Raw genomic sequence first — 12,641 nt, forward strand, 5'->3', positions numbered from 1 at the left:
CAGTGTTCTATATATCCATATCTAACGTAGCTTTGTTTATCTAATAACATATAGAGATATGCACATACAACGTAGCTTCCTTTAATTTTATCGGTTCGATAACGCAGTGTTCTCTGTATCCACATCTAACGTCTCATTCTTAGATTACTCAACATGTCCGTAATATAGTGTTTTCTATATCCTTATCTAACGTAGCTCTCTTAGATTAATATATGGTTCCTTCATATAGTGTTGCCTATATCCATATCTAGCCTTGCTTTTTGAGATATGTAAACGGTTCCTTTGTTGTCTATATTCATATATGATGTACCTTTCTTTACTTACTGACGATTCTATAATGTAGTGTTCTATATATCCATATCTAACGTATTTTTTATTAATTATATACGATTCCATGATGTTGTGTTCTCTATGTCCATATCTAACGTACCTTTCTTTTATTATTAAACTGTTTATAATGTACTGTCATATATATCTATATGTAACGTAGATTTCTTTAATTATAAACGGATCCAAAATATAATGTTCTCTATATCCATATCTAATGTATCTTTCTGAGACTAGTAAACGGTTCCATAATATAGTGTTCTTTATATCCATATCTAACGCCTCTTTCTTTAATTAGTAAACTGTTTCATAATGTTGTATTTGCGAAGCTTAACGAAGCTTAACTTACTAGAAGGTTCCTTCATGTAGTGTTCTCTACTTCCTTATCTAACGTAAGTTTGTTTTATAACTGAACTATTTGAAAATGTACTTCTATTTAGCCTTACTAAGCAGAGGTTTTTCCAATTACTAAACGGTTCCATAATGTACTGTTCCATATATTCCTATATAATGTAGATTTCTTTAATCATAAACGGTTCCATAATGTAGTGTTCTATATATTCACATCTAACGAAGCTTACTTTACTTACTCTAGTCTTCCATAATTTAATGTTCGAACGAAGCTTTCTTTGATTAATAAACATTTCTATAATACAGAGTTCTCTCCATCCATATGTAACGTTGCTTTCTTTACTCACTAAAAGGTTCCGCAATGTAGTGTTTCTATATCCATATCTAATATAGCTTTCTTTAATTAATTATCGTTTCCTTCATGTAATGTTTCTATATCCATATGTAAGATAGCTTTCTATAATTAATTATCGTTTCCTTCATGTAGTGTTTTCTATTTCCTTATTTAACGTAGGATTCTTTAATTACTAAACGGTTCCGTAATGTACTGTTCTATATATCCATACGTAACGTAGATTTCTTTAATTATAAAGGGTTCCATTAGGTAGTGTTATCTGTATTTATGTCTACGTAGCAATATTTAACTACTAAATGATCCCATAATATAGTGTTCTATATATCTATATTTCATGCATCTTTCTATTATTACCAAACCGTTCCATGATGCAGTGTTCTCTATATCCATGTCTAACGTATCTTTAATTACTAAACGGTCCATAATGTAGTGTTCTCGTGTGCTCAATATCCTTACCTAACGTAACTTTCTTTAATTACTTAAGGATTCCATAATAAAGTGTTCTCTATATCCATATCTAATGTAGTTTCTTAGATTAATAAACGGTTCCATAATATAGTGTTGTCTATATCCATATCTATTGAAGCTTTCTTAGATTAATACACGTTTCCTTCAGATAGTGCTTTCTTAGATTAATACACGTTTCTTTCAGATAGTGCTTTCTCTATCCATATCTAACTTAACTTATTTTAATTACTTAAGGATTCCATAATAAAGTGTTCTCTATAGCCATATCTAGTGTAGCTTTCTGTACTTACTAAGCGGTCTCATAATATAGTGTTCTATAATTCTTTATCTAACGTTGCTTTTTTTAATTACTAAACGGTTTTATAATGTAATGTTCTCTATATCCATGTCTAGTGTAGCTTTTGTACTTACTAAACAGTCTCATAATATAGTGCTCTCTGTATCTATATCTAATGAGTTTTCTTTAATTGATAAAGTGTTCCATTGTGTAGTGTTCTCTATAATCATATCTAATATAGTTTTTACTAATTACTTAACCATTCCATAATAAAGTGTTCTATAATTCTTTATCTAACGTTGCTTTCTTTAATTACTAAACGGTTGTATAATATAGTGCTCTCTGTATCTATATCTAAAGTAGCTTTCTTTTATTAATAAAAGGTTCCATATCTGATGAAGGATATTTTTCATTGTTGTTTATCTTCTATTATTTATTACTATAATTATTAAAAGCGTCATTTTTGAGCGGATGTGAAGAATGAATATTTTAACTCCTTATCCAATAAGACTAACAGACGTCACTATACTATTTAATCAGCTGCACTCTAAATAAAATGCACTTGTTTCACAAGGCAACACTTGTAGAGACTCATGTGTCAGTTAACTATTAGCGTTACACCAGCTGTACGCTTTCATACAACTGCTACTACGATTGTTGTTGTTTTTTCCCTACAATACGTTTCAGTAAGCAGCTGTTTTACAGTTTTATCTATGTTTGTATTTAACAATCGTGAGACCAAATGAAGACCGAAAGTAGGCTTGGTGAAAACTACCACAAATATTCCACTTTAAATGTGAATTAAGATAATTATCAATTCATTATTTCTTGATGGACTGTGATGAACGTTCGTATGAAGACTTTGATTGGCGGAATTTGATAATGTTCACTTTTAAATGTGACAGACAAAACGAAACAATAAAAAGGTACAACAAATGGTAGAAATAACTGAGGTATTAACATTATTTTATTATACTCAGGGATTTCATGTGGTATATAATACAATTTACTAGACATCGTCTTCAGATATGTCAGTAGTATTAGACATTTGTTAGAATAAACACTTGTAAACAGATTATGCTTCATATTCATATAGAATCACTGCTGTCAGTAGCGGAATATCAAAGACAGTTCTCTGATCCATGGAAAACAATACGAAGGCTAAATACCTTAGTAGTTTGTTCTAACGTGGACAGTGTAACCAGATTCAATGATTCTGTATTCATTCATTACACTAGTCATTACGTAGTATGTTCCAACTTGAACAGTATAATCAGATTTCAAGATTTTATATTCATCCATTACAGTGATAATTACAAATTGTGTTCCAATCTGAAGAGTATAATCACATTTCATAATTCTGTATTCGTCGATTACACTAGTCATTAGGTGGGGTTCCAATCTGAACATTATAATCAGATTTCATTATTCTATATTCGTCCATTACACTAGTCATTATATAAAGTGTTCCAACCTGCACAATATAATTAGATTTCATGATTCTATATTCACCCATTACAGTACTCATTGCACAGCGTTTAACATCCTGGACAGTATAATTAGATACCATGATTCTGTATTCATCCATTACATTAGTCACTAGGTAGCGTGTTGCAATCTAGAGAGTATTGTCAGATTTCAATATTCTATATTCATCCATTACTCTACTCATTACGTAGTGTGTTCCATACTCGACAGTGTAATCAGATTTCATGATTCTGTGCCCATCCATTACAGTGATCATTACGTAGTGTGTTCCATACTGGAATGTACAGTGAGATTCCAAGATTATCTATTTCATCCATTACAGTGATCATTACGTGGTGTGTTCCAATTTGGATAGTGGTATGAGACTTCATGAATACTTATTGGTACATTACACTACTCATTAGTAGTGTGTTTCATACTGGACAATATAATCAGCTTTAATGATTCTATATTTACCCATGATACTAATGTTTACGTAGTGTGTTCCAGTCTGGACAATGTATTTAGATTTCATAATTCTATATTCGTCCATTATACTACTCATTACGTTGTGCGTTCCTTACTGGACAGTATAATCTGTTTCCAAGTTTCTATGTTTATCCATTCTACTTGTCATTAGGTAGTGTGTTCCAGTCAGGACAGTATAAATAGATTTCATGATTCTATATTCATCCATTACATTACTCATGACGTAGTGTGTTCCATACTGGACAGTATATTCAGATTCCAAGATTCTATATTTCATCCGTTACAGTGATATTTACGTAGTGTGTTTCAAAGTGGAGAGTATAGTCCGATTTCATGAATCTATATTCGTTCATTACACTACTCCTTACGTACTGTGTTCCATCCTGGACAATATCATCTCCGTGCTGATTTGTAGTTGTGTAGTTTTCACCCGTGCATGTAACATGATGTATCTAAATTGTCACTATTTTGTGACATGAGAATCTCATGATTTTAAATTAATACCATTCTATGACGTCGGGAATTTATACATTCAAAAATAAATATTATTATAAATATATATTTCTAAACAGATACTCTTGCATGACACCAGTAGTTCGAGATATTCTTGTAAAACACCAATTCTGTGAGGTATCAGTCATATAAAAATACTTATTAGAAACTTAAGAACAATATATATACGCGTGTTTGATTAATAAGTATTTAGATGTTGGATGTTTCATCTCATACTAACAGGCCATCTTCAGGCAGTCAATGGTTATTGGATGAAACGTCTTTGTATTAATTACATAAAATAACAGATTCTCAATAAAATTGTTCGTGATGTTACTTTTATTAATGTTTGTTAGGAATAAAATTATTTATGCATTTTAAATGTTTAATCCTAAACATATCGATATCTCGGATCTAAATCCGTTTTATACGAGGTTTAAAGGAGATACGAATTTGCGTGATGAGATATTTTAACTGTAATATTTATTTAGAGAAAATTTTTATTTTCTTATGGTATATTTTAATATTTTTTCGTGACTGGTCTATTTCTTTATATATAATTTGTTATGTTTCATCAGCTAATACACTGAGTTTGTTTCAAGTGACTTTATCATTGTAAGAGGCACTTTTCTTGTTGAAGATTGGTTCTACATTCCTCCTGTCGTAATTCCAAACACTGGTAGGTTCTATGCCACAGTACATACAGGCCACCTGACTGCTCAACACCCTATTAAGGAACTTTATATTGATGTTTCCATTTTTTTACTATTAACTGAAGCATATTCCCCGACCTCCAAATTAGATAACAATTAGAAACTTGTTTATTATGAGATAACAATTTTATTAAAGAATATTGTACTTTTACCCTTGTTTTCTCTTACACTACACTGTACTGTTATCCTAGGTTTTCTTAAACAATACTGTTATCATTCTTTTCTCTTAAAGAATACTGTACTGTTATACCTGTTTTCTTTTATAAAGACTATAATGTTATCCTTCTTTCCTCATACACAATACTGTACTGTTATTCTTGTTTTCTCTTACACAACATTGTAGTATTAACCATTTCCTCTTATACAATGCTGTATTGTTATCCTTGTTTTATCTTACACAATATTGTACTGTTATCCTTGTTTTCTCTTGCACAAATTGTAGTTTTAACCCTGTTTTCTCTTACCCAATACTGCACTGTTATCCATGTTTTCTCTTACAAAACAATGTAGTTTTAACCGTTTTCTCTTACAAAATGCTGTACTATTATCCTTGTTTTCTCTTACCCAATACTCTACTGTTATCCTTGTTTTCTCTTATAGAATATTGTAGTTTTAACCTTGTTATTTCTTACAGAATATTGTACTGTTATCATTGTTTTCTCTTACACAATACTGTCCTCTTATACTTGTCTTCTCTAACAAATACTGTACTGTTTACTTGTTTTATCTTGCACAACATTGTAGTATTAACCCAGTTCTCTCTTACACAGTACTGTACTGTTATTCTTATTTTCTCTTACACAACATTGTAGTTTTAACCGTTTTTACACAATTCAGTACTGTTATCCTTGTTTTCTCTTACACAATACTGTACTGCTATACTTTTTTTCTCTTACGAATACTCTACTATTATCCTTGTTTTCTTTTACACAACATTGTAGTTTTAAACCTGTTTTCTCTTATGCAATGCTGCACAGTTATACTTTTTATCTCCTACACAACTTTGTAGTTTTAATCTTCTCTTGCACAATACTGTAGTTTTAACCCTGTTTTCTCTTACACAATATTTTACTGTTATTCTTGTTTTCTCTTGCAAATACTGCTGTATTATCCTCATTTACTTTTACACAATATTGTATTTTTTAAGCTGCTTTTCTCTTACATAATAACTGTACTGTTATATATTTCTTTTCAAATACATGATACTGTACTGTTTATGCTTTGTTTTCAAATACATGATACTGTACTGTTATACTTGTTTTCAAATACATAATACTGTGTTATACTTGTTTTCAAATACATAATATTGTGTAACATATTTGTTTTCAAATACATGATATGTGTACTGTTTAGCTTATTTTCTCTTACAAAATATTGTAGTTTTATCCTTGTTTACTCTTACATAATATTGTAGTATTAACCTTGTTTTCATTCACAGAATACTGTACTGTTATCCTTCTTCTCTCTTGTAGTTTTAACCATTTTCTCTTACACGATACTCTACTATTTTATTTGTTTTCTCTTACACAAATCTGTACTGTTATACTTGTTTTCTATTACATAATACTGTACTGTTTCACTTGTTTTCTCTTACAAAATATTGTAGTTTTATCCGTGTTTTCTCTTACAAGTATATTGTAGATGTTATTCTTGTTTTCTTAGACAATCTTACACATTTAAACTGTAATCTTATTCTTGTTATTCGTGTTTTCTTTTACAAATACTGTACCATTATCCTTGTTTTCTCTTACACAATACTGTAAAGTTTTATTCTTGTTTTCTCTTACACAATACTGTACCATTATCCTTGTTTTCTCTTACACAATACTGTAAAGTTTTACTTGTTTTCTCTTATACAATACTGTAAAGTTTTACTTGTTTTCTCTTACACAATACTGTAAAGTTTTACTTGTTTTCTCTTATACAACATTGTAGTTTGAATCCTGTTTTTCTTCTCTTACATAATAACTGTTATCATTCTTTGTCTTACACAGTAGTGTATTGTCTGTTACCCTGGCTTTTTCTCACACAATACTGTACTGTTATAATTGATTTCTCTAAGAAATACTGTACTGTTATGTGTTTTCTCTTACACGACATTGTAGTTTCAATCCTGTTTTCTCTTACCCAATACTGCACTGTTATCCTTGTTTTCTCTTAAAAATATTGTAGTTTGAAAATTGATTTCTCTTACACAATACTGTAATTTTTATCATTGTTTTTCTTACACAGTACTGTACTTGTTATTACACTTGTTTTCTTTTACACAACACTGTAGTTTTAACGCTGTTCTCATACACAATACTGTACTGATATACTTGTTTTCTCTAACACGATACTGTATTGTTTAGCGTGTTTTCTTTTACACAATTTTGTAGTTCTATCCTTGTTTTTTCACCAAAATTATTGTAGTATTAACCTTGTTTTCTCTCATACAATACTGTTCTGTTACAGTTGTTATCTTTTACAGAACATTGTAGCTTTAAACTTTTCTCTTACACAGTCTGTGAGCATTGTTTTCTCTTTTATATTAGTGTACGGTTATACATGTTTTTCCTTACACAGCATTTTAGTTTAACCATGTTTTCTCTTACACTGTATGGGTTTAATTGTTTTCTGAGAAATACAGTACAGTTTTCCTTGTTTTCTCTGAGAAATACAGTACAGTTATCCTTGTTTTCTCTTACACCTTAATGTAATTGTTATGCTTGTTTTCTCTTACCCAACATTGTAGTGTTAACCGTTTTCTCTCACACCTTATTGTTATCCTTGTTTTTCTTACATAATATTGTACTGTTTAACTTGCTTTCTCTCACGAAACATTGTAGTTTTAAACCTCTTTTGACTTACACAATACTGTACTGTTATACTTGTTTTCTCTTACATACCAATGTTTTGTTGTTTTCTCTGACACAACATATAGTTCTTTAATCCCTTTCTCTTACACAATACTGTTATGCATATTTTTCTCTTACACAACATTGTAGTTTTATCCTGTTTTCTCTTACACAATACTATACTGTTATCTTTGTTTTCTCTTTACAAATAAAGTATACTTTTATCTTTGTTTTCTCTTTACACAATACTGTACTGTTATACTTGTTTTCTCTTACACAACATTAAACGTTTTATACCTGTTTTCAATGTTCTAAATACTGTTAATTTTTATCCTTGTTTCTCTAACTTACAGTATTGTTGTTTTTATTTTTGTATTCTCTTACACAACACTTTTCGTTTTTCCTGTTACATGATAATTTCTAGTGTGTTATTATGCCTGTTTTCTTTTACACGATACTATACAATTTTAATGTTACTCAACACATTTCAATTCTTTTCCTTGTTTTTCTTACACAACACTTAGTCCTTTCGTCACCTGTACTGTTATCCTTGTTTTCTTTAACACAACATTGTTGTTTTAACCATTTTCTCTTACAAAATGCTGTATTGTTATTCCTAGTTTTCTCTTAGACAGTACCTGTGCTTTTTTATCATTGTTTTCTCTTACACAATACTGTATTGTTACATTTGTTCTCTTCTACACAACATTATAGTTTTAATCCTGTTTTGTTTTACACGATATTGTAGTATTAACCTTGGTTCTCTCATACACTTCTGTACTTGTTTTCCTTGTTTTCTCTTACACAACATTGTAGTTTTAAATCCTGTTCTCTCGTACACTATACTTGTTCTGTTACATTTGTTTTCACTATTACACAACATTATAGGTTTAACCTTTTTTTCTCTTACACAATACTTTTATCATTGTTTTCTCTTTCATAATAGTGTAGTTTTAACCATGTTTTCTCTTAATAATGCTGCTGTACTGCTATCCTTGTTTTCTCTTACCCAATACGCTACTGTTATCTTTGTTTTGTCTTATACTGATTGTTTTAACCTTGTTACTTTACACAATATTGTAATTGTTATCCTTGTTTTCTCTTACACAATACAGTACCGTTTATTCTTGTTTTCTCTTACACAATACTGTGTTGTTATCCTTGTTTTCTATTAAACAATACTGTACTGTTATCCTTGTATTCTTACATGGTACTGTAATTGTTATCCTTGTTTTACACAACATTGCTGTTATCCTTGTTTTATTTTACACAATATTGTACTGTTATCCTTGTTTTATTTTACACACACTGTACTGTTATACTTTGTTTTCTCTTACATAATACTGTACTGTTATACTTGTTTTCTCTTACATAATACTGTAATTTCTTTTATCCTTGTTTTCTTTCTTACACAACATTGTAGTTTTATCCCAGTTTTCCTTACACAACATTGTAGTTTTATCCCAGTTTTTCCCTTCACACAACATTGTGGTTTTATCCCAGTTTTCCACTTACTGCAACATTGTAGTTTTATCCCTGTTTTCTCTTACACAACATTGTAGGTTTATCCCTGTTTTCTCTTACACAACACTGTTATCCTTTGTTTTCTCCTTACCAGAGTTTTGTGTTTTTATCCTTCATTTTCACTTACACAACATTGTAGTTTTTTATCCCTGTTTTCTCTTACACAACATTAGCCGTTTTATCCTGTTTTCTCTTACTCAATACTTAGTTATCCTGCATTTTCTCTTACATAATATGTGCCTTTTATCCTTGTTTTTCCCTTACACAACATTGTAGTTTTATCCCAGTTTTCCCATACACAACATTGTAGTTTTATCCCAGTTTTCCCACACAACATTGTAGTTTTATCCCAGTTTTCCCTTACACAACATTGTAGTTTTATCCCAGTTTTCCCTTACACAACATTGTAGTTTTATCCCTGTTTCTCTTACACAACATTGTAGTTTTATCCCTGTTCTCTCACAACATTGTAGTTTTATCCCAGTTTTCTCTTACACAACATTGTAGTTTTTATCCTGTTTCTCCTTACACAACATTGTAGCTTTTAGTTTTTCCCCTTACCAACATTGTAGTTTTATCCCTGTTTTCTCTTACTCATCACTGTTATCCCAGTTTTCCTTACACAACATTGTAGGTTTATCCCAGTTTTCCCTTACACAACATTGTAGTTTTATCCCCAGTTTTCTCCTTACACAACATTGTAGTTTTATCCCTGAGTTTTCTTCTTACACAACATTGTAGTTTTATCCCAGTTTTTCCTTACACAACATTGTAGTTTTATCCCTGTTTTCTCTTACACACATTGTAGTTTTATCCCTGTTTTTCTCTTACACAACATTAGTTTTATCCCAGGTTTTCCCTTACACAACATTGTCATGGTTTATCCCAGTTTTCCTTACACAACATTAACAAGCTGTTTTGTTTACTCAATACTGTTGTCCCAGTTTTATACAACATTGTAGTTTTATCCCAGTTTTCTTACACAACATTGTAGTTTTATCCTAGTTTTCCTTACACAACATTGTAGTTGTATTCCTCTTTTTTCACAACATTGTAGTTTATCCTCTGTTTGCTATTAACATTATCCCAGTTTTCCACAACATTGTTTTATCCCAGTTTTCTCATAATAACATTGTAGTTTTATCCCACTTTTCTTAACATTGTAGTTTTATCCCTGTTTTCTCTTACACAACATTGTGGTTTTATCCCTGTTTTCTCTCTACATAACATTGTAGTTTTATCCCAGTTTTCCCTTACACAACATTGTAGTTTTATCCCAGTTTTTTCCCTTACACAACATTGTAGTTTTATCCCTTATCCCTGTTTTCTCTTACTCAATACTGTTATCCCTGTTTTCCCTTACACAACATTGTAGTTTTATCCCAGCCTTACACAACATTGTAGTTTTATCCCAGTTTTCTCCATACACAACATTGTAGTTTTATCCCAGTTTTCCCTTATAACAACATTGTAGTTTTATCCCTGTTTTCTTACTCAATACTGTTATCCCTGTTCTTACTCAATACTGTTATCCTTGTTTTCTCTTACAGAATATTGTGTTTTGGCCCATACCTGATCAATCTTCTGTAGAAAGAAAAAGTCATCAATGAAACTTTTCGAGTGATGAAAGTACCAACATAAGTTTGGTACTCAACACTTTGTTGAAACTATGACTACAAACCAAAGACCTGATCAAGGAGGAAAAGAGAGCGTTCAGTTTACTGCCTTCAAATAAATTAATGCGTTCTGTACTTAATACAGTAATAGATTTAAAATCGCACCATAACGGTAAACAATTTTAAAAGATCACGTTAGATTTTTCATGTATTTTGTTTTGGTTTTACTCGGTGTGCGCGTTAGATTTTGTATGTGTGTTTTGATGTTTGCTCGTTGTGTGTATTAGGTTTTCTCTAAGTTTTTGTATGATATGTATAGTGTGTGTATTAGGTTTTCTATACGTTTTTTGTTATGATATGTACGGTGTGTGTATTAGGTTTTCTATACGTTTTTTGTTATGATATGTATAGTGTGTGTATTAGTTTTCTCTAAGTTTTTGGTATGATATGTACGGTGTGTGTATTAGGTTTTCTCTAAGTTTTTTTTGGTATGTTATGGCGGTGTGTATTAGGTTTTCTATACGTCTTTTGGTATGATATGTATAGTGTGTGTAGGTTTTCTCTTTGTGTTTTGTTATGATCTGTACGGTGTGTATTAGGTTTTCTCTAAGTTTTTGGTATGATATGTACGGTGTGTGTATTAGGTTTTCTATACGTCTTTTGGTATGATATGTATGGTGTGTGTATTAGGTTTTCTCTTCGTGTTTTGTTATGATATGTTCGGTGTGTGTATTAGGTTTTCTTTTTTTTTTATACGTCTTTTGGTATGTGCGGTGTGTGTATAGGTTTTCTATACGTCTTTTGGTATGATATGTATAGTGTGTGTATTAGGTTTTCTCTTGTTTTGTTATGATATGTACAGTGTGTGTATTAGGTTTTCTATACGTCTTTTGGTATGGTATGTACGGTGTGTGTATTAGGTTTCTTTACGTCTTTGGTATGGTATGCTCGGTGTGTACATCAGATTTTACTCTACGTGTTTCTGAACATGTGGCAGGTTTTGCCATTCTTTACTATTATTTGATCATAAAACGAATTAAAGATCTGGATATCGTGAAACATATTCGAAAAGAATATATTTTGTTCCTGAGAGATCTGCAGTAGCAGATTGGATAATTATATACTTTTTTATATATGTATTAAGGTGTAATGATGGTTGTGCATATCACATGACAATATGTAGATAAAATACGAGCTCTAGTTATACACCTAAGTAACGAAATCATTTGTTTTACTTTCTTTTATTCGAACTTGAAATCATTTTAGTTCTAAAATCAAAGTAATTTCACTTACAGCTTGTTCTCTATGAGGACATGTCATATACAACATTAATGGACAACATCTAGAACCAAAATCGTCATACGTAAATAAACTAAAACCGTGTATTTGCTTAATTTATGGTTTCTGAAAAAAACATTTCTAACACAAAAATCAGGCAGTCTTATAAAGAGGTAAACCTGTGCTTACAAACAAGTCTAAAGTTGCCACCAGCATTAATCTGGTCACTTCCAAGTATTAACAAGGACTATTTTTTATTTTCAGGTCATCCTACGTTGATTACAACGAATATACTTATAAGGAGCATCGGTCCAATATCTGAGTTCGCTATGGTAGGTAATATCATATGATAAACTACGTGGTTAGGTAACTATTATCATGTAACTAATACATTGAGAAATATTAATGAGATAATAGATAATAAAATAAGGTAATATATAGACTATA

Source organism: Tachypleus tridentatus, chromosome 2 (assembly GCF_004210375.1).
Source record: "Tachypleus tridentatus isolate NWPU-2018 chromosome 2, ASM421037v1, whole genome shotgun sequence".
Lineage (NCBI taxonomy): Eukaryota > Metazoa > Arthropoda > Merostomata > Xiphosura > Limulidae > Tachypleus > Tachypleus tridentatus.